This window comes from Triticum urartu, chromosome 6A (assembly GCF_056163025.1).
Source record: "Triticum urartu cultivar PI428250 chromosome 6A, HENAU_Tu73, whole genome shotgun sequence".
Lineage (NCBI taxonomy): Eukaryota > Viridiplantae > Streptophyta > Magnoliopsida > Poales > Poaceae > Triticum > Triticum urartu.
In genome coordinates, this window is record NC_141878.1 from 433,362,146 (window position 1) to 433,386,878 (window position 24,733).

The following is a 24,733-nucleotide window of genomic DNA, read 5'->3' on the forward strand; positions in this document are numbered from 1 at the left end:
GCAAAGCTGATGACTACTCGATAGTTCAGTGTGCCATGCTTTACGTCTTAGAATCGGGACTTCAACGACGTTTTGAACGTCATGGAGCATGAGATGTTCCAGGAGTTGAAGTTAATATTTCAAGCAAATGCCCGGATTGAGAGATATGAAGTCTCCAATAAGTTCTACAGCTGCAAGATGGAGTAGAATAGTTCTGTTAGTGAACATATACCCAGAATGTCTGGGTACCATAACCACTTGACTCAACTAGGAGTTAATTTTCCTGATGATAGTGTCATTGATGGAGTTCTTCAATCACTGTCACCAAGCTACAAAAGCTTCATGATGAACTATAATATGCAAGGGATGGATAAGACAATTCCCGAGTTCTTCGCAATGCTAAAGGCTTTGGAGGTAGAAATCAAGAAAGAGCGTCAAGTGTTGATGGTCAACAAGACCACTAGTTTCAAGAAGAAGGGCAAAGGGAAGAAGGGGAACTTCAAGAAGAACGGCAAACAAGTTGTTGCTCAAGTGAAGAAGCCCAAGTCTGGACCTAAGCCTGAGACTGGGTGCTTCTACTGCAAAGGGACTGGTCACTGAAAGCAAAACTGCCCCAAGTATTTGGCGGATAAGAAGGATGGCAAAGTGAAAGGTATATTTGATATACATGTTATTGATGTGTACCTTACTAATGCTCGCAGTAGCGCCTGGGTATTTGATACTAGTTCTGTTGCTAATATTTGCAACTCGAAACAGGGGCTACAGATTAAGCGAAGATTGGCTAAGGACGAGGTGATGATACGCGTGGGAAATGGTTCCAAAGTCGATGTGATCGCAGTTGGCACGCTACCTCTACATCTACCTTCGGGATTAGTTTTAGACCTGAATAATTGTTATTTGGTGCCAGCGTTAAGCATGATCATTATATCTTGATCTTGTTTGATGCGAGACGGTTATTCATTTAAATCAAAGAATAATGGTTGTTCTATTTATATGAGTAATATCTTTTATGGTCATGCACCCTTGATGAGTGGTCTATTTTATTGAATCTCGATAGTAGTGATACACATATTCATAGTATTGAAGCCAAAAGATATAAGTTTAATAATGATAGTGCAACTTATTTGTGGCACTGCCGTTTAGGTCATATTGGTGCAAAGCGCATGAAGAAACGCCATGCCAATGGGCTTTTGGAATTATTTGATTATGAATCACTTGATGCTTGTGAACCATGCCTCATGGGCAAGATGACTAAGACTCTGTTCTCCGGAACAATGGAGCGAGCAACAGACTTATTGGAAATAATACATAATGATGTATGCGGTTCGATGAGTGTTGATGCTCGCGGCAGGTATCCTTATTTTCTGACCTTCATAGATGATTTGAGCAGATATGGGTATATCTACTTGATGAAACATAAGTCTGAAACATTTGAGAAGTTCAAAGAATTTCAGAGTGAAGTGGAAAATCATCGTAACAAGAAAATTAAGTTTCTACGATGTGATCATGGAGGTGAATATTTGAGTTATGAGTTTGGTCTTCATTTGAAACAATGCGGAATAGTTTCGCAACTCACGCCACCTGGAACACCACAGCGTAATGGTGTATCCGAATGTCGTAACCACACTTTATTAGATATGGTGCGATCTATGATGTCTCTTACTGATTTACCGCTACCGTTTTGGGGTTATGCTTTAGAGACGGCTGCATTCACGTCAAATAGGGAACCATCAAAATCCGTTGAGACGACACCATATGAACTATGGTTTGGCAAGAAACCCAAATTGTCATTTCTTAAAGTTTGGGGCTGCGATGCTTATGTGAAAGAGCTTCAACCTGATAAGCTTGAACCCAAATCGGAGAAATGTGCCTTCATAGGATAGCCAAAGGAGACTGTTGGGCACACCTTCTATCACAGATCCAAAGGCAAGACATTCATTGCTAAGAATGGATCCTTTCTAGAGAAGGAGTTTCTCCCAAAAGAAGTGAGTGGGAGGAAAGTAGAACTTGATGAGGTAACTATACCTTCTCCCTTATTGGAAAGTAGTTCATCATAGAAATCAGTTCTAGTGATTCCTACACCAATTTGTGAGGAAGATAATGATGATGGCCATGAAACTTCTGATCAAGTTACTACCGAACCTCGTAGGTCAACCATAGTAAGATCCGCACCAGAGTGGTACGATAATCCTATTATGGAAGTCATGTTACTTGACCATGACAAGCCTACGAACTATGAGGAAGCGATGATGAGCCCAGATTCTGTGAAATGGCTTGAGGCCATGAAATCTGAGATGGGATCCATGTACAAGAACAAACTGTGGACTATGGTTGACTTGCCCGATGATCGGCAAGCCATAGAGAATAAATGGTTCTTCAAGAAGAAGACTGACGCTGACGGTAATATTACTGTCAACAAGCTCGACTTGTTGCAAAATGTTTTTGACAAGTTCAAGGAGTTGACTACGATGAGTCCTTCTCACCCGTAGCGATGCTTAAGTCTATCTGAATCATGTTAGCAATTGCCGCATTTTATGATTATGGAATTTGGCAAATGGATGTCAAAACTGCATTCCTTAATGGATATCTCAAAGAAGAGTTGTATATGATGCAACCAGAAGGTTTGGTCGATCCTAAAGGTGCTAACAAAGTGTGCAAGCTCCAGCGATCCATTTATGGACTGGTGCAAGCCTCTCGGAGTTGGAATATACGCTTTGATAGTGTGATCAAAGCATATGGTTTTATACAGACTTTTGGAGAAGCCTGTATTTACAAGAAAGTGAGTGGGAGCTCCGTAGCATTTCTGATATTATATGTGGATGACATAATGTTGATTGGGCATGATACTGAATTTCTGAATATCATAAAAGGATACTTGAATAAGAATTTTTCAATGAAAGACCTCGGTGAAGCTGCTTATATATTGGGCATCAAGATCTATAGAGATAGATCAAGACGCTTAATTGGACTTTCACAGAGGACATACCTTGACAAAGTTTTGAAGAAGTTCAAAATGGATCAGTCAAATAAAGGGTTCTTGCCTGTGTTACAAGATGTGAAGTTGAGTCATACTCAATGCCCGACCACTACAGAAGAGAGAGAGAAAATGAAAGTCATTCCCTATGCCTTAGCCATAGGTTCTATCATGTATGCAATGCTCTGTATCAGATCTGATGTGTGCCTTGCTATTAGTTTAGCAGGGAGGTACCAAAGTAATCCAGGAGTGGATCACTGGACAGCGGTCAAGAACATCCTGAAATTCCTGAAAAAGGACTAAGGATATGTTTCTTGTTTATGGAGGTGACAAAGAACTCATCATAAATGGTTATGTCGATGCGAGCTTTGACACTGATCCGGATGACTCTAAGTCACAAACTGGATACATATTTTTATTGAATGGTGGAGCTTTCAATTGGTGTAGTTCTAAGCAGAACGTCGTGCCGGGATCTACGTGTGAAGCGGAATACCTAGGTGCTTCAGAAGCAGCAAATGAAGGAGTCTAGATGAAGGAGTTCATATCCGATCTAGGCGTAGTACCTAGTGCATCGGGTCCAATGAAAATATTTTGTGACAATACTGGTGCAATTGCTTTGGCAAAGGAATCCATATTTCACAAGAGAACCAAGCACATCAAAAGACGCTTCAATTCCATCCTCGATCAAGTCAAGGAGGGAGACATAGAGATTTGCAAGATACATACGGATCTGAATGTTGCAGACCCGTTAATTAAGCCTCTCTCACGAGAAAAACATGATCAGCATCAAGACTCCATGGGTCTTAGAATCATTACTATGTAATCTAGATTATTGACTCTAGTGCAAGTGGGAGACTGAAGGAAATATGCCCTAGAGGCAATAATAAAGTTGTTATTTATATTTCCTTATATCATGATAAATGTTTATTATTCATGCTAGAATTGTATTAACCAGAAACTTAGTACATGTGTGAATACATAGACAAATAGAGTGTCCCTAGTATGCCTCTACTTGACTAGCTTGTTAATCAAAGATGGTTAAGTTTCCTAGCCATAGACATGTGTTGTCATTTGATGAATGGGATCCATCATTAGAGAATGATGTGATGGACAAGACCCATCCGTTAGCTTAGCACTATGATCGTTTAGTTTATTGCTATTGTTTTCTTCATAACTTATACATGTTCCTATGACTATGAGATTATGCAACTCCCGAATACCGGAGGAACACTTAGTGTGCTATCAAACATCAGAACGTAACTGGGTGATTATAAAGATGCTCTATAGGTGTGTCCAATCGTGTTTGTTGAGTTGGCATAGATCGAGAATAGGATTTGTCAGTTCGTGTTTCAGAGAGGTATCTCTGGGCCCTCTCGGTAATGCTCATCACTATAAGCCTTGCAAGCGAAGTGATTAATGAGTTAGTTGAGGGATGATGCATTATGGGACGAGTAAAGAGACTTGCCGGTAACGAGATTGAACTAGGTATGATGATACCGAGGATCTAATCTCGGGCAGGTAACATACCAATGACAAAAGGGAAAACATATGTTGTTATGCAGTTTAACCGATAAAGATCTTCATAGAATATGTAGGAACCAATATGAGCATCCAGGTTCCTCTATTGGTTATTGACCGGAGATGTGTCTCGGTCATGTCTACATAGTTCTCGAACCCGTAGGGTCCACACGCTTATCGTTCGATGACGATCTCTATTATGAGTTATGTGATTTGATGTACCGAAGGTTGTTCGGAGTCCCGGATTAGATCACAGACATGATGAGGAGTCTCGAAATGGTCAAGACATAAAGACTGATATATTGAACCATGATATTCGGACATCGGAAGTGTTACGGATAGTTTGGATAAAACCGGAGTGCCGGAAGGGTTACCGGAACCCCCTGGGGAAGTAATGTGTCTTAGTGGGCCTTAGGGGAGAGAGAGGGTAGCAACTAGGAGGTGGCGCATGCCCCCCCCAAGGGGAGTCTGAATAGGACTAGGGGAGGGGCGCAACCCCTCTTTCCCTCTCCCTCTCCTTCCTTCTTCTCCTACTTCGACTAGGAAAGGGGGGAGTCGATTCCTACTTGGAGTAGGACTCCCCCCCCTTGGGCGCGCCCCCTAGGGCCGGCCGGCCTCCTCCTCCCCTCCTTTATATACGGAGGAGGGGGAACCCCATAGAGACACAAGTTGATCTTTAGCCATGTGCGGTGCTCCCCTCCAAAGTTTTACACCTCGGTCATATTGTCGTAGTGCTTAGGCGAAGCCCTGCATCGGTAAATTCATCATCACAGTCACCACGCCGTCGTGCTAAAGAAACTCTCCCTCGGCCTCAACTGGATCAAGAGTTCGAGGGACGTCACTGAGCTGAACGTGTGCAGATCACGGAGGTGCCCTACGTTCGGTACTTGGATCGGTTGGATCGCGAAGACGTTCGACTACATCAACCGCATTACTATATGCTTCTGCTTTCGGTTTACGAGGGTACATAGACACACTCTCCCCTCTCATTGCTATGCATCTCCTAGATAGATCTTGCGTGATCGTAGGTAATTTTTTTGAAATACTGCATTCCCGAACACTACCATAGCACACTGTATAGGCTCACCGCTGCCTCTCCTTTTTGTGATGTTCCATGAAATTGCCACATACATCTTGTACTTTTTCATTGCGTAACCCTATCTGCAAGTTGACACGGCTAATTTCAGACATCTCTACATGATAATACATTGCATATCCCTTGCGCATATTTAAACCACCAATTGACGATTGTGTGTGTAGCATAAACTAGACATGGCTCTGTCTGCTGGACTAGCAGCCACTCTAAGGGGGCCTAACGTAGTGCACTGGAATTCCTACATGCCACCTACGATTTGGTGTAATGCACTACCTCTGTTCCTAAATATATGTCTTTGTAGAGATTCCAGTATGGACCACATACAGATGTATATAGATGCATTTTTTAGTGTAGATTCACTCATTTTGCTCTATATGTAGCCTATAGTGGAATCTCTAGAAAGAAATATATTTAGGAACGGAGGGAGTACCATGTATGACATCTACATATCTAATTTAGCAGCCAGTAGTAGAAATCATTGTCTGCACAAAGGGATTACTAGTCGAAAATTCTAGCAAAGCACGCTGGCAAGCACACAACAATACAACAGAGAGAGACACACTTACAAGATCATAGTAATGCCTCAATCCAGGATCTCGGTTGGCAAAACTGTTAGGTCCAGAAGAAACATCGTCCTTGTGGTTTTTGCCAGCTGCATAACATGTAACAGCGACCTGTTAATATATTTGAAGTACATCGGGCAGGTGATGCTGCATGGGTTTAAAGGTGACAAGTACTTCGGCTGTGGCGGGTGCTTGGCGTCTTGCCAGACGGTGGGAATCAGGTTAGAAACATCAAGGGTGATGACGCTGCGCTGGCTGTCGGGGTCCGGTAAGGAGATCTAGAACCATCGAGTAGGGTGTTTGTGGAGAGGCTCCGGTAGGGTGGACTACGGTGTGGGCGAAGTGGATCTGAGGCCGTGGATGAGGGCTTCGGTGAAGCTGCTCTGGTGGTTGGGTTCAGGATGGTATCGACAATGCGGATCTGTGGCCATGGACGTCGCGTCAGAAGCTGCTCTGGTAGGTTGGACGAGGGTGCGACAAAGCGGATCTGAGGCCGTGGACTTGTGCGTTGGCAAAGCGGCCCCAGCAGGGTTGAGAATGGTATAGGCGAAGCTACTCCGGTAGGGTTGACGATGGTGTGGGCGAAGCGGCTCCGGTAAGGTTGAGGAAGGTGTCGGGAAACAAGATTAGAGGCCTTCGATAGGGGCGTTAGTGGGGCGGCTTCGGGGGGTGTGTGGACGAAGCATCTCCGATGGGGAGTACGAAGGACCTGCTGTAGATGTGCAGCGGTTGACGAGAGTACCGACGAAGCAGATCTAGCGATGTGGACAAGGCCGGCACTGAATGGGCTATGGTAGAATGGTGGATGAGCAGACTACTTGTTTCTAGGGGAGGTGGGAGGGGTAGATGCGGCCGCAGAAGCAGATCCGATGAGGTGGATGCCGTTGCCAGTGAATGGGCTCTAGTACGCTGGTGGATGAGCAGTCTAGGGTTTCGAGAGGGGACGGGTAGAAAGGCCGATGAAGTACGGATGGCGTGATGTATGATGCTCTGGTGTTGTGAAGTTAGTCGTTTTTGCGGGAGTGGGAGAGGAAATGGGGGTGCCGTGTGGTGGGGGGAACCGAAAGTTACCAAAGTAGCCCCGACCTATTATGTAAATGAGGGTCGTATTGTAACTGTTGTTCTCGGTGCACCAAGGACAAAAGGGGAATTTTGCACGCTAAAGAGTAGGTGGCGGAAATTTTAGAAGGAGGCAGGATATTTTGCCGCCCGTGGGATCGTTCGTATCCAGTTTTAACTGATTTTGGACAGTGCTAGCGGGAATCTCATGCGAGACTGTGTACACGGGGCACACGTCAGCAGTTAATAACTGGTGTGAAGTCCACCCCAGAAAAAAAGACAATAACTCGGGATGATGCACCCATAAATTGGACGTTCACACCGGCGCGGCCAATCGTACGGGTGTAGAGGAGCGTTCACAAAAAAGGGATCAAATGCTCAGCCTATGTATTTCTCGTGTAAATAGATAATTTAGTGCCATTGGTTATTTACTTTAAACGTAATGCATTGATGTGTTATTGTAGAGGCGCACAAAAAGAAATGGATATTGTAGTCCCACAAAAGAAATGGATATTGTAGCCCGCTACTTAAAAGTGTTACCTCATATGATTACATAGCCTCCATTTCGTAAATTGCGTACCCGTTGAATTCATATATGAATATTACATATATTACTTCATAATAGAACCTTAAATCATCCAAGACTAATGAATTTGAATGCAAGACTAACAATGGTGCATGTACATGATAGCTACATTGGTTGGTTGAAGAAACATCACTATAACTTTGGCATACACAATTGGAAAGGATTATTGAGAAAAAAATGTGATATGTGAGTGTCCGATCTTTATAGCATTGAATCGATAGTGTATCTTTGGCTGCGATACGAAGTAGATATTGATTTATGTTCAAAAGATTCATGTCCATGATCGCTAGGTAGTGATACGTGAATGAATTGTGCAATCTCTCTCACACACGTACATATCTCATTTCTCCGTGGGCATCAGAATCACACACGCACACTTCGTGTATTTCTCTCCCTCCGTCAAGGTTAGAATTCGTCTTTCTACCCCATCCTACAAATCTCTAACACAGAAACACACATGCTCTCTCTGTCGAACATGCCCACCCCTTTAATTCTGCCCACCCACCTCCACTCATGTCTCAAAGTATAATTATGTCTCTCACACATATGCCTAAGGTTAACTCGAGTCTCGGAACCATATGAATACATACAATGGGATTCCAGTAGAGCACCTTTTGTTTTGAGATTTCGCTCACACACACACACGCGCGCGCGCGTGGACATTGTTTCTCTCTTCATTTTTTTCTAGCACTTGCATGCCCACCGCTTGTTTATCTCCGTGATGCTTTAAGTATGCCTCGCACACATGCTCTCTATCTATCCCTTAATATAGATATGTGTCACACAAACTCCTTCTCCCTATATCTAAGTGTCACTGCCCCCCCACACCACACACTTCCTGACACCGAAGGAGTAGGGTGACACCTCGATATTGATACTAATCTATCTACTGGCTTCTCTCTCAAACACACACACACACACAGAGAGAGAGAGACTACCCGACACCGAAGGAGTAGGGTGGCACCTGGATCTTGATAGTAATCTATCTACTGGCTTCTCTCTCAAACACACACACATACACACAAACTCTCTAGTTGTGCCTCTGTGCCTACCGCGCACACACTCTCGATACGTCTTTCTGTCCCTCCCCACCCCCCAACAATGACAACAAAAGGGTGACTACTCGATCTTGATCTTAATCTATCAATTCGTTTCTCTCTCAAACACACACACATGCTAGTTCTGTCTATGTATCTCGCTCACACACACTCGATACGTCTTTCTCTCCGTAGCCCCCTCGATATGTAGACTTCTCGCGCACGCACAGGTGTAGTGACGATGACGCTGAACCTAGTGTGCCTTGTTTTTACCAGCCTCATGTGATAGTTTTCACCCTATTTTCCGTTAATTAACAAGGCAACCTTTTCTTTGTTACTACCAGTGAATCTGAGATCATTCGGGACAGACATAAAATATATCACTTCAACCCAATTATCATAGTAACTAGTTTAAAAGAAACTAGCTAGGTGCCTGTGCATTGCATGGAACATCAAGATGCATTTGTATGAATAGTTTATCTTGTGAGAGAAAAGGATGAATGAGGGAAGGCCTTATTTGCAAATGTGGAGAGGGGTGTGGGTATCTTTTTGCAAAATTGCCATAGTTTCCTTCCTACCCGTTAGATATAAATTTGATGGCCTATATTGCAGATGGCAGGCACACCATCATCACCAACTCTGTTTTCTACTCTCTCCATTCCTAAATATTTGTCTTTTTAGAGATTTCAAGAAGTGACTACATAAGAAGCAAAATGAGTGAATCTACACTCTAAAATATGTCTATATACACATCCGTATGTGGTAGTCTATTTGAAATCTGAAAAAGACAAATATTTAGGAACGAAGGGAGTATAAGAGTAGACATAGAGATATATCTCCAGCACAGTCCACAACGAAAATGTGTTGGACTGGTTAGTGTCGGATGCTCGCAACACGATGACCTGAGTTCGAATTATGTGTTTAACTTTAGATTTTTTAATATTATATATTATTTATTATATACTAGCAAAAAGACCCGTGCGTTGCTACGGGGACGAAAAAATTGTCTCTCAATACACCCATAGGTCCACACCCTTTTTGAACACAGGCCCCACCCCAGTCATGGCCTATCCTCCTTCCCGCCATCACAGACAATGGTTGTAGTATCCGATACGACGTCATGCTTCGCAACAGAGCAAAGCAAAAATTGTTAGAAATGATTCTGTTGCAAAGGGGCATACAATATTCTACCCCGTGTTTTGCTACGGGATAAATGCAAATTGCCATGTACCAGGTTGGCGGGTTTACTCTCGTTTTAGTTCAGCAACCTTAGTCCGACCTTCTATCATTGATGAATCCCCCTCCTACGCACATGCTTCCCTCCCATTTACGTCGTCTAGTTACATGCCATCTCCCCTCAATCCCCTTGCCCCACCTAACCACTTAGATTTTTAGCCGCAAGTCACATGATAAATTTTCTGTGTTGTCTTTCTTCGCCTGCCTATGCTTTGGGGGGGGGGATGGCACATCCTCGGCAAGGAACACTTGCCAACTACTGAAATCCATGTCATATATTCTCTTCCTCCTCACATGGCTAGCCACTGCTGCCATTGGCACCACATATCACACGGTTGCACAGGGCGGAGCTGTATGGAAGCTACTTGATGTTCATGCATCATGGAAGAATTATTTTTCCAGCAGCGATTAGATTCTGTAATAAGCCTGTGTACCAGGATAAATTGATTATTGTGCATTAGGGTGCAAAAATTTTGCGGCAGCGAGTGAACCATAGCTTCGGTTCGGGGGTCATTTTTGGCAGGTTTGGCTCTGGTGCCACGTCAACCTTTTGTGCATGGAGGCTCTGGGCCTCTTTTGGCAGTAGACCTATAAGCTAGTTTATATGCCTATAAAAAATAAAGCTAATTGTTGTGGGAAGCTAGCTTTTGGTCTGGATTTCGGGCGCCATATGTGGCATCTCAACTCCCTAGACCTCCATTGTATCCCTATGAATATTGTTGATTAATAAGTGTGTCAAGACTAAAAAAGCTAGGGCCTTGAATTATTGCATCGAATCACTCAGGAGCCGCCGCACAGGCTATGCAGCTAGCCGGCTAGGCGAACAGCTAGGATTCACACGAGACATGATTTCGCCATCAATGCATAGACGATGGTGGACGGTTAGTCGTCGCCGCCTGACGCGGCGATGCTGTTCCCGTGGACACAGACCCGGAAGTCATCCATCATGCTCAATCTCACTTGAGGTAAAAAGGTACCGTGAATTAAAATTCACTGATTTTCAGTTATATGATTACTATGAAAATTGTTGTTCTAGGTTACCAACTATTGTTCTTTTTTTAATTTCCTCATGTGTATTTTTTATTTAGGAATGTTTGCATTTATTTGGATAAGTTTCTTGCTGGAAGAAAAGCACCATCAGAAGGCATGAATTGACAAAAGGAAATTCAATATGATCCAGGCAAGTGAAAGTTGATAGAAAATTACCGTCCTAATTTAAAAAGATGTGATAATAGAATATTATTGGATTAATAGACATTGTCAAGCAGGAGAAATTTATTTTATATCTTCAGAGTTTAGGACTAAAAGGTTCAATCCTCATTAGTTTGATGAGCTTGGGACAAAATTTACCATAGACTAATTGGTTGTATTTTGTGGCTTCGAGGAAGCGAATATACTAACATGTAACGATGCAAATACTTTTATTTGTCCATTCTACTGTGTTCCACTTGAACATTTCAATTTTGTTTATATTTGGAAGACTATTGAACCTTGGTGCTAGATGAGTATTTTGGACTTTGACAATCGAGAATATTTTTTTCATGTAATCTTTATTTTTGTATAATAACATATTTTTTTATGAAACACACTTTTATTTAGAACATTGCTGCTTAAAAAAATTATGCCATGATGCATCAGGGTGACTTTAGTTCTGGCTCCGCCCCTTAGTCCACAGTCGGCTGATACGTCTCCAATGTATCTATAATTTTTGATTGCTCCATGCTATATTATCTACTGTTTTGGACATTATTGGGCTTTATTATCCACTTTTATATTATTTTTGGGACTAACCTATTAACCGGAGGCCCAGCCCAGAATTGCTGTTTTTTGCCTGTTTTAGGGTTTCGAAGAAAAGAAATATCAAACGGAGTCCAAACGGAATGAAACCTTCGGGAACGTGATTTTCTCACCGAATACAACTCAGGAGACTTGGACCCTATGTCAAGCCAATTAATAGGAGGCCACGAGGTAGGGGCGCGCCTGCCCCCCCCCCCCCCCCCCCCCGCCCAGGCACGCCTTCCACCCGACATACTTCTTCCTCCTATATATACCCATGTACCCCCAAACGATCAGATACGGAGCTAAAAACCTAATTCCACCGCCGCAACTTTCTGTATATCCACGAGATCCCATCTTGGGGCCTGTTCCGGAGCTCCGCCGGAGGGGGCATCGATCACAGAGGGCTTCTACATCATCATTCAAGCCCCTCAGATGAAGTGTCAGTAGTTTACTTCAGACCTACGGGTCCATAGTTAGTAGCTAGATGGCTTCTTCTCTCTTTTTGGATCTCAATACAATGTTCTCCCCCTCTCTCGTGGAGATCTATTCCATGTAATCTTCTTTTTGCGGTGTGTTTGTTGAGACCGATGAATTGTGAGTTTATGATCCAGTCTATCTATGAATAATATTTGAATCTTCTCTGAATTCTTTTATGTATGATTGGTTATCTTTGCAAGTCTCTTCGAATTATCAGTTTGGTTTGGCCTACTAGATTGGTTTTTCTTGCCATGGGAGAAGTCCTTAGCTTTGGGTTCGATCTTGCCGTGTCCTTTCCGAGTGGCAGAAGGGGCAGCAAGGCACGTATTGTATTGTTGCCATCGAGGATAACAAGATGGGTTTTTTATTATATTGCATGAAACTATCCCTCTACATCATGTCATCTTGCTTATGGCGTTACTCTGTTTTTAACTTAATACTCTAGATGCATGCTGGATAGCGGTCGATGAGTGGAGTAACAGTAGTAGATGCAGGCAGGAGTCGGTCTACTTGTCTCAAACATGATGCCTATATACATGATCATACCTAGATATTCTCATAACTATGCTCAATTCTGTCAATTGCTCAATAGTAATTTGTTCACCCACCGTAAAATACTTATGCTCTTGAGAGAAGCCACTAGTGAAACCTATGGCCCCCGGGTCTCTTTCTCATCATATCAATGTCCATCACTATCGGCGTTCTGGGAACGGGGGTCCCCAGACTTGCCTGCCTGCGTCCTGCGGCGTGGCTCAAAGGGGGCCCGACACGGCCCATCTTCATCAACGAAAGACTCAAGACCCTCGCGAGGGGCCAAGCCTCGCGGGGCGGACGACGTGGAGCTTCCTCAGGCGCGGCCTCGTCAGGCTGGCTCACGAGGAGGCGGAGAAATCAAGGCGGGGTACCTCGCGAGGTGCCCGTGACGCAAGCCATGACGACTCAGGGCGCCAGGCGGGTGCCAGCCCGCGCAGCGTCCCCCTTTCCTCTTTGGTGCAAAGGGAGCAAGCGCAGCCATGGAGTACCGGGGCATCAGGCAAAGGTTGCCATTTCGGTGCAACGAGACCAAGACCAGGATGACTACGAGATGGAGGTCACCGTGGAGCCCAAGACGGCGTCATCACCAGAGCTTTGCGCAGGCGAAGATTGCTTTTGTCAGGATAGTTGATACTTGCTGTCCCCCTTCAAATTAGCCCGCCATTGTTGGCTCCCTTCCCGCTCAATATTTGGGAAGAGGACCAGGGCCTCTATAAATAGGACCAGCCGCCCACAGAACAAATGTTCGACCGATAGGAAGAAAGAAAGGGGGCGAATAAGAGCAAGGCAGTGAGAGAGAGAGAGAGAGAGAGAAAGAGAAAGGTGGCTGAACTCGTCCCAGCAGTTCATCGCCCCATCCAAGAACAGACCCTCGCGAGGCTGTTCTTCTTTGTATTGCTCATCATCATCAGCCCCAAGAGGCAATCCACCCACCACACACTGGAGTAGGGTATTACACCACAACGATGGCCCGAACCAGTATAAACCTTGTGTCTCTTGTGCAGTTCTTTTAGTAGTCTAGATCTTTGCGAGATGGAGAGGTAGAAGACGTGATCTCCGCGCGCACCCCAGTGTTCGAACCTTAAGAGTCAGCCGGAACCCGGAATCCGACATTTGGTGCGCCAGGTAGGGGTGCGCCGGAATTCGTCGTCCACCGCTCCGTTCTCCTCCGACCATCACGCTCATGTCTGACGCTCGACGAGCCCGCGCGGAGCACCGGGCCGCCCCCGAGCTCGTCCGCGCCGCAGGGGGCTCTCCTGTGCCGTCCCATCACGCTACACCAACACCCCCGGTCGTCGCGGCCCTCCTGGGCGGCTCGCAGGCGCCGCCCACAAGTCACCACATCAAGCCGTTCGTCCGCCGGGTCAGCGCCGCTTCCACGCGGCAGGGGGCTCCCCTGGATCGGGCGGCGCCCGAGACTGGCCTGACCTTCAGCTCGGAGTACCACCCCTCCAACTCGGCCTGCTCGGGCGCGCTCCCCATGTTGTGCACCCCCACCATCTGCCAGGTGGCCGTCACCAGAACCCTCGTTGATGGCGGCGCGGGCCTCAGCGTGCTCTCGGTCGAGGCCTTCAACCTCCTCCGCATACCCCTGGAACGGCGGCAACCCAGCCGGCCCTTCTCAGGCGTCGGGGGCAAGTCGTCCAGTTCCTTGGGGCAGATCCGGCTCCCAGTGACCTTCGGCACCTACAACAACTTCCGCACGGAGCTGGTTGACTTCGACATCACCCCCATCGGCCTTCCCTACAACGCCATCCTCGGCTACCCAGCGCTGGCCCAATTCATGGCCGCAACGCACCCGGCGTACAACCTCATGAAGATGCCCGGGAGCAGCGGTGTCCTCACTGTGCACAGGGACACCGGGGACGCGCTGCGGGAGCTCAAGCTCGCCTTCAAGACGGCGGCGTCGCCACAGCCCGCCGACTTGGAGACCCCCGAGCCCAAGGGGGCTGCACCCGCCAAGAAGAAGCAGTTGTTCACCCAAGACAAGGCAGAAACCAAGCGGATACCCGTCGATGAGGACGGGTCCACCAACGCCACTTTCACCATAGGCGCCCACCTCAAACCCGAGCAGGAGGAGGCCCTGGTCGGGTTCCTGCGCGCAAACAAGAAGGTATTCGCTTGGGAGCCGGACCAGTTGGCAGGGATCCCCAGGAGTGTAATCGAGCATCACCTCAACGTGTGCCCCAACGTGCGCCCTGTGAAGCAGAAGGCCAGGCAGCAATCAACGGAAAAGCAGGCCTTCATCGTCCAGGAGACCCGCAAATTAGAGGCCGCTGGGGTCATCCGCGAGGTCCGATACCCAGATTGGTTGGCCAACCCTGTCGTTGTGCCAAAGAAGGGAGGGAAGGAGCGTATGTGTGTCGACTTCACCAACCTCAACAAAGCATGCCCGCAAGATCCATTCCCGCTCCCCCGCATCGACCAGATCGTCGATTCCACTGCGGAATGCGACCAGTTATGCTTCCTGGATGCCTTCTCTGGGTATCACCAGATCAAGATGGCGGTAGAAGACGTCGAGAAGACGGCCTTCCTAACCCCGTGTGGGGTATACTGCTACACGTGCATGCCATTCGGGCTGCGTAACGCAGGGGCGACTTTTCAGCGGCTGATGCACATCACCTTGGGCCCGCAGCTCGGGAAGAATGTTGAAGCTTATGTCGATGACATTGTGGTAAAGTCTCGGGAGGCCGGGACCTTGATACAGGACTTGGAGGAAACCTTCGCGAGCCTCAACGCAGTGAGCCTACGGCTCAACCCAGAGAAGTGTGTGTTCGGAGTCCCCTCGGGCAAGCTCTTGGGTTTCCTCGTGTCCCACCAAGGCATCGAGGCTAACCCAGAGAAGGTCAAGGCGGTGGAAGACATGAGCCCACCAAAGACCCTCAGAGAAATGCAGAAGCTCACGGGGCGCGTAACCGCGTTAGGGCGCTTCATCTCCAAGTTGGGAGAACGAGCCCTACCCTTCTTGCAGCTAATGAAGAAAAAGGGGCCCTTCGAGTGGACTGAAGAGGCTGGCAAAGCGTTCCAGGATCTCAAGAGATACCTGACCAGCCCACCGGTCATGGTGGCACTGCGCCCTCAGGAGCCCTTGGTGCTTTACCTCGTCGCCACTCCCTACTCCGCCAGCGCAGCCTTGGTGGCAGTCAGAGGGGAGCACCGAATCAAAACCACGGCAGCAGCCCGGGACAAGGCAGAATAGGAACAAGGAAGGCCTACAGAAACCGCCACCGCGGCTCAGGAGGATCAGCCGCCGCAGAGGGGCGCACCAGAGGCGGAAGAGGCCCCTCTTCCAGACAGCCAGCCTCAGGGGGCCTCATTGCCTCAAGAGGCGCCACGGTCCCCAGAAGAAGCCACCAGCACTAACGCACTCCGTCTCGTTGAGCACCCAGTGTACTTCGTCAGCACAGTGCTACGGGATGCAAGAGCACGGTACCCCATGCCTCAGAAACTCCTCCTCGCGCTACTGGTGGCTTCGCGCAAGCTGCGGCACTACTTTCAGGGTCACCCCATCAAGGTCATCTCGTCATACCCCCTGGAGAGAGTGCTCAGGAGCCCTAATTCAGCTGGAAGGGTCACTGAGTGGAACATAGAACTGCAAGCATTTCAGCTCGAATTCAGCACGACCAGGGTCATCAAGGGAGCAGCGTTGGCGGATTTTGTGGCAGAGTGGACGGAGGCGCCAGGCCTCAAGGCTGGTGAGGATCGGTCCCTATCCCCGGGAAGCGAGGCGCCAGAGGGCTGGGTCATGTACTTCGATGGGGTGTTCTCCAGGCATGGCGCTGGAGCTGGGGCTGTGCTTATATCGCCCACACAGGACAAGCTTTATTACGTCGTGCAACTCTGTTTCCAGCAAGGCGAAAAAGTCTCCAACAACATAGCGGAGTATGAAGGTTTAAAAGCGGGCTTGAAGGCCGCGGCTGCCCTGGGAGTGAAACGCCTCACCATCAAGGGAGATTCGCAGATCCTTGTCAATTTCTCCAACAAGGTGTACGAGCCGAAGGATGAGCACATGGAAGCCTACCTTGCGGAAGTCTGCAGGATGGAGAAGCAATTCTGGGGGTTGGAGTTGCAGCATGTGCCCGGTGGCACCAATCAGGAGGCCGACAATATCGCCAAACGCGCGTACAGACGGTTACCCCAGGAGCCTGGCATTTTCGAGGAGCGGCTCTTCAAGCCCTCAGCTCTGCCATCATTATCAAACACGGCTCAGCCCGGGGAGGAGCTCCCCCAGCCACCTGCCTCAGGAGCTCCGACCTGTGGCCCGGCCTCAGGAGCGTGCCTGCTCCTGACGATGGAACCTCAGGAGGGATGTTGGATCACGGAGCTCCGGAGCTACTTAGCACAAGGGACCTTGCCGGAGAAGGAGGAGGAAGCGGAGCGAGTGGCACGCCAGGCCACGGCATACTGCATCAAAGACGGAGAGCTCTACCGGAAGCGACCAAATGGTGTATCCCTGTGCTACATCTCCAGGGAGCAAGGGAAGGAACTACTGGAAGATATACACGGCGGGGACTGCGGACATCATTCATCATCGCGGACCCTCGTCGGCAAGGCGTTCCGCAGTGGGTTTTATTGGCCCACCGCGCTCAACGACGCCGTGGAACTAGCGAAAGCTTGTGAAGCCTGCCAATTCCACGCCAAGCAGATCCACCAGCCAGCAGGAGGCTTGCAGACTATCCCCCTTTCATGGCCATTCGCAGTCTGGGGGCTGGACATCTTGGGCCCGTTTCCTCGGGCGCTAGGGGGCTACCACTACCTCTACGTTGCCGTGGACAAATTCACCAAGTGGGCTGAAGTAGAGGCTATCTGCACCATTCCCGCGGGTTCCGCGATCAAGTTCATCAAGGGCATCGTGAGCCGGTTCGGGGTGCCGAATCGCATCATCACGGACAATGGTTCGCAGTTCACCAGTAACCTCTTCAAAACATACTGTGCTAACCTTGGAATGCAGATATGCTATGCCTCAGTGGCGCACCCCCGAAGCAACGACCAGGCCGAGCGAGCCAACGCGGAGGTCCTGAGGGGCCACAAGACTAGGATGTTCAAGAAGAAGCTGGAGGCCTGTGGTAGAGGTTGGTACGACGAGCTTCAGTCCGTGCTGTGGTCCATCCGCACCACCGCGACCAAACCGACTGGAGAGACCCCGTTCTTCCTAGTCTACGGAGTGGAAGCGGTCCTCCCTCACGAGGTCAGGCGTCGCTCCGCGCGGGTCCTGGCGTTCGACGAGGCACAGTAGGACGCCATGCGGGGGATGGACCTCGTGCTGGGGGAGGAACATCGCCGAGAAGCCGTGCTGCGAGCGGCGAGGTACCAGCAAGCGCTGCGGCGATATCACTGCCGCAACATCCGTCACAGGACTCTCGAGGTAGGAGACCTCGTGCTCGGGCGGGTTCTCTCCAGGGAGGGACTGCACAAGCTCTCTCCCATGTGGGAGGGCCCGTTCAAGGTTGTTCATGTTTCCAGGCCTGGCTCCGTGCGCTTGGAGACTTAGGAGGGAGTGCCGGTCCAGAATGCATGGAACATCCAGCACCTCCAGAGGCTCTACCCTTGAAAAGGCCTGGAGCCTGTGAAGCAAGGCGAGTGCCTGTGAAGCTATCGCGTTTTGGAAAAGGCCTGGAGCCTGTGAAGCAAGGCGAGTGCCTGTGAAGCTATCGCGTTTTGGAAAAGGCCCGGAGCCTGTGAAGCAAGGTGAGTGCCTGTGAAGCTATCGCGTTTTGGAAAAGGCCCGGAGCCTGTGAAGCAAGGCGAGTACCTGTGAAGATCATCCTTTTTGGAAAAGGCCCGGAGCCTGTGAAGCAAGGCGAGTGCCTGTGAAGATCGTCCTTTTTGGAAAAGGCCCAGAGCCTGTGAAGCAAGGCGAATGCCTGTGAAGCTCGTTTCCTCTAAGAAGAAAGGCCCGGAGCCTGTGAAGAAGGCCAACGCCTGTGAAGCTCGCCGCCAGTGACACTCTCACGTAATAATGAGTGGGGCTGTACACGCCCCGGAGTCTCAGGAGCGCCGGCCTCAGGCCCTGGGGCTCCCTCCCACGCCCAGTGGCAGCACTTAGCTCTGCGCTGGTGAGAAGACGTCGAAGACTAGATTAGGTGCCGGACGCGGCTTTTTCATTTTCTTTCCGCAGTTGGCTTGTTTGTTCGCATTTGAAGTTTTATTGAAGCTGTTGCCATCTTTGGCTTGCGATTCTTCGGCTTTTCACTCTCCTGCCTCGATTTCTTTTGCGCAAGGCCTCGCGAGGGGGGGCAGTTGAGCGCCCTCGTGAGCGCTCCTATCCTAGTCATTCAAGGAGTTCGCGACCTGGGCCCCCTACAGGAGCGCCCCTCCAGTCCGTGCCCCACGGGCACCGCGACACAAACAAAGGGCCTGGGTCGGTCGCCCCTCTCACGGCCGGGGTCGAGAACTATCCACGCTCGGGCACATAGCCGGAAGGAACGGTAACGAAAGCAAAACGATGATTAACAACAATAACCCAGACACGCCCCTGCGGGGCTCCACACTATTGTCTTCGTTACGCAGAAAAAGGGAAAAGGAAGAACAAATCCGGCACGGCTCGCCTCACACCGGCCCGCGGGGAAGGCCCGAGCTGCCTCCGGAGCTCAGGCGGACTCCCTCTCGCGCTTCACCAGGGCGCGGCGGCGTGCGGACACATTGCCACCCCCCAAGCAGATACGACGGCGTGGAGGCTGATCGCGGCCACCACTGGAGGAGTCGCCGCCTGAAGAAGAACCGGAGAAGCTTGAGGAACCCCGAACGCCGCCAGCCGCGCGAGCACTGGTCCCTCCGTCATCACCGGAGCTGGGTTCCCAGCCGCGGTCGTCACCCTCGGGGTAACACCCTGCGCGGCGACCATCTTCCCCAAACACCCTCACGTAGAGGGTGGCGTCGCCGTCGAACTTGAAGTGTAGGGTGCACTGACGGCTCGGGCCACGCGCACGGGCAAACGTCTGCCAACCGCGAGCCAGGGACAGGCTCCCGGCCGCAGAGACCTCTAGGGAGACCCATGAGGCCCGGCTGCAGCAGCCGTCGGCCTGGAGCCAGAGGCCGCCCGGGGCGCCGGCCGGGAGCTCGCCAAGGAGGAAGCGAGGAAGCGGGAGCCGGGTGCTAGCCAGCTCCGCAGACCACACGACGAACTCCGGCAGCACTTCAGCAGCACGAACGCGCGGCCTGGGGGGACGCGCAGCCGGAGCGCGCCCCCCGGCTGCAGCAATCCGCCCATCGCTGTGCTGAAGATCGCCTCCACGGCCGCGAGGAGCCACCGTGGTGGCCGTAGGATGCTTGCAAGGGCGCCCTCTGCCGCGCTTGGGTGGGGGAGAGGCGGGCTCAACCCGGCAAGCCTTCCCCTTCTCGGCGGCCGAGAACCTCCTAGACGGGGCCATGAAGAAAAAGGAGAAGCAAGGGGGGATGAACTGGAAGGGCACGCGCCGGCCCGTACTTATGGCTGGCGATGGCCAGCCGCCGGCCTCCACGTTCACAGGTAATCATGACACGATTTGCATGCAGGGACTTTTCCAACTCGCGCGATCACCAAGGCGACGTGGGGAAGCGGAGACGCCCAAGTCCCATCAACCGCCACGCGGCGCCCAAGGCCGCAGGCTGTTAGGGCCCGCGGCGCTTCGCCCTTGCCCTTTCGCCTCTCGGCACGGCCAAGTCCGGGCGCGCCTTGGGCCCGGGGGCTACTGTCGGCGTTCTGGGAACGGGGGTCCTCAGACTTTCCTGCCTGCGGCCTGCGGCGTGGCTCAAAGGGGGCCCGGCACGGCCCATCTTCATCAACACAAGAGTCAAGACCCTCGCGAGGGGCCAAGCCTCGCGAGGCGGACGACGTGGAGCTTCCTCAGGCGCGGCCTCATCAGGCTGGCTCATGAGGAGGCGGAGAAATCAAGGCGGGGTACCTCGCGAGGTGCCCGTGACGCAAGCCATGACGACTCAGGGCACCAGGCGGGTGCCAGCCCGTGCAGCGTCCCCCTTTCCTCTTTGGTGCAAAGGGAGCAAGCGCAGCCGCGGAGTACCGGGGCATCAGGCAAAGGTTGCCATTTCGGTGCAACGAGACCAAGACCAGGAGGACTACGAGACGGAGGTCACCGTGGATCCCAAGACGGCGTCATCACCAGAGCTTTGCGCAGGCGAAGACTGCTTTTGTCAGGATAGTTGATACTTGTTGTCCCCCTTCAAATTAGCCCGCCGTTGTTGGCTCCCTTCCCGCTCAATATTTGGGAAGAGGACCAGGGACTCTATAAATAGGACCAGCCGCCCACAGAGCAAAGGGTCGACCGATAGGAAGAAAGAAAGGGGGCGAATAAGAGCAAGGCAGTGAGAGAGAGAGAGAGAAAGAGAAAGGTGGCTGAACTCCTCCCAGCAGTTCATCGCCCCATCCAAGAATAGACCCTCACGAGGCTGTTCTTCTTTGTATTGCTCATCATCATCAGCCCCAAGAGGCAATCTACCCACCACACACTGGAGTAGGGTATTACACCACAACGGTGGCCCAAACCAGTATAAACCTTGTGTCTCTTGTGCAGTTCTTTCAGTAGTCTAGATCTTTGTGAGACGGAGAGGTAGAAGACATGATCTCCGCGCGCACCCCAGTGTTCGAACCTTAAGGGTCAGCCGGAATCCGGAATCCGACAATCACTTTATTATTGCTTTTCTTTTTTACTTTGCCTTTTACTTTTCACTTTGCATCTCTATACCAATAATACCAAAAATATTATTTATCATCTCTATCAGATCTCACTTTCGTAAGTAACCGTGAAGGGATTGACAACCCCTAAGCGTGTTGGTTGCGTTGAGCTATTGTTTTTTGTAGGTACGAGGGACTCGCGCATAGCCTCCTACTGGATTGATACCTTGGTTCTCAAAAACTGAGGGAAATACTTACGCTACTTTGCTGCATCATCCTCTCCTCTTCGGGGAAATCCAACGAAGTGCTCAAGAGGTAGCAAGAAGAATTTCTGGCGCCATTGCCGGGGAGTCTGCGCAAAAGTCAACATACCAAGTACCCATCACAATCCCTATCTCCCGTATTACATTATTTGTCATTTGCCTCTCGTTTTCCTCTCCCCCACTTCACCCTTGCCGTTTTATTCGCCCTCTCTCTCTCTATCCTCCCTCTCTTTCTCTATTTGCCTCTTTTTGCCCGTTTGCCTTTTGTTTGCTCGTGTGTCAGTTTGCTAGCTTGTCATTATGTCAAGTCCTTTACCTTCTGCCTCTATGCCTGAAATTAGGGAAGTTATTATCGATATGGACAATAATAATATCATGAAAAATTCTGATGCTCCTACTAAAGAACCTACCATCTTTCATACAAAAAAATTCCGTGTTGGTAGTGGTAATATTATTGGAAAAGGAGTTATTCAAGATTTCTTTACTTGTGCCGATGCTTTACCTTATATGGGAAGTTCTATCCTTCATAGAACTAGTAGTCTTGTAGACGTTATTGCCATGCTTGTAGTTGAACTTGAAAGATAATTCATGCACATACATCCTTCCATACAAAGGATTTTTCTGGAATTTTCTAATATTGAGCATTCTTCTGTTAAGCGTTCCGCTACTATCTTTTTGGCTCATGAGTTTAGATTCATAATAAAAGAAGCCAAATAAATCTTTGCGCATTATAGGGTGGACGCTTGCCGTCCTCCCATAGAGGCTATCCTCTTTGATCAAGAAGAAATAATGTGTTTTCAATCTCTAGACTATGTTGCTTTCAATGAAAATCTTAGAAAAAGGGTCCCTACCAATGTTTTAGTTGATAGAATTTCTGAAGAAATAATGAACTAGGATATTCTCTTGAATATAGGCTCACAAAGTTCTGTCAAAAGAATGCTTATAATGATGAATTGGTTGTGCATTATGAAGGACCAAAGGAGGAACCTATACCTCCCAAGGTTGATCTTGGGGACTTTTGTCCCGTTAAATTTAGCCCTTTTGATTACTTTTGCTTTCCTCAAAGAAAACTTGCTTCCAAACATATAGAATATGAAATGAGTTTTAATAATCTATCTTACTATTATGGCAATACCTAGATCTATTCTTGCTTGTTATGCCTAGCTAGGGGTGTTAAACGATAGCGCTTGTTGGGAGGCACCCCAAATTTATTTTTATTCCTTGATTTTTGCTCCTGCTTAGTAATAAATAAATTATTTAGCCTCTGTTTTGATTGTGTTTTTTTTGTGTTTAATTAGTGTTTGTTCCAAGTAGAACCGTTGGGAAGACTTGGGGAAAGTCTTGTTGAACTTGCTGTAAAAAACAGAAACTTTAGAGCTCACGAGAACTGCTGTCATTTTTATTTGGAAAGTGATATTTAGTTAATTCTTTTTGCAGATGATTAATAGATAAATTACTCACGTCCATAAATTTATTTTAGAATTTTTGTGGTTCCAGATCTTGCGCTAGCTACAGATTACTACAGACCATTCTGTTTTTGACAGATTCTGTTTTTCGTGTGTTGTTTGCTTATTTTGATGAATCTATGGCTAGTAAAATAGTTTATAAACCATAGAGAAGTTGGAATACAGTAGATTTAACACCAATATAAATAAATAATGAGTCCATTACAGTACCTTGAAGTGGTCTTTTGTTTTCTTTCGCTAACGGAGCTCACGAGATTTTCTACTTTAAGTTTTGTGTTGTGAAGTTTTCAAGTTTTGGGTAAAGATTTGATGGATTATGGAACAAGGAGTGGAAAGAGCCTAAGCTTGGGGATGCCCATGGCACCCCCAAGATAATCTAAGGACACCTAAAAGCCAAAGCTTGAGGATTCCCCCGAAGGCATCCCCTCTTTCGTCTACTTCTATCGGTAACTTTACTTGGAGCTATATTTTTATTCACCACATGATATGTGTTTTGCTTGGAGCGTCTTTTATGATTTGATTCTTTGCTTGTTAGTCTACCACAATCATCCTTGCTGTACACATCTTTTGAGAAAACCATACATGATTTGGAATTTGTTAGAATACTCTATGTGCTTCGCTTATATCTTTTGAGTTATATAATTTTGCTCTAGTGCTTCACTTATATCTTTTAGAGCACAGTGGTGGATTTGTTTTATAGAAACTATTGATCTCTCATGCTTCACTTAGATTATTTTGAGACTCTTAATATCATGGTAATTTGCTTAAAATCCTAATATGCTTGGTATGCAATATTAATAATAAAACTTTCTTATGAGTGTGTTGAATACTAAGAGAAGTTTGATGCTTGATGATTGTTTTGAGACATGGAGGTAATAATATCAAAGTCGTGCTAGTTGAGTAGTTGTGAAATTTAGAAATACTTGTGTTGAGGTTTGCAATTCCCGTAGCATGCACGTATGGTAAACGTTATGCAACAAATTTGAAACATCAGGTGTTATTTGATTGTCTTCCTTATGAGTGGCGGTCGGGGACGAGCGATGGTCTTTTCCTACCAATCTATCCCCCTAGGAGCATGTGCGTAGTATCGAGGTTTTTGATGTATTGTAGATTTTTGCAATAAGTATGTGAGTTCTTTATGACTAACGTTGAGTCCATGGATTATACGCACTCTCACCCTTCCATCCTTGCTAGCCTCTTCGGTACCGTGCATTGCCCTTTCTCACATTGAGAGTTGGTGCAAACTTCGTCGGTGCATCCAAACCCCGTGATATGATACGCTCTTTCACACATAAACCTCCTTATATGTTCCTCAAAACAGCCACCATACCTACCTATTATGGCATTTCCATAGCCATTCCGAGATATATTGCCATGCAACTTCCCATCATTCCGTTCATCATGACACATTCATCATTGTCATATTGCTTAGCATGATCATGTAGTTGACATAGTATTTGTGGCAAAGCCACCATTCATAATTCTTTCATACATGTCACTCTTGGTTCATTGCATATCCCGGTACACCGCCGGAGGCATTCATATAGAGTCATCT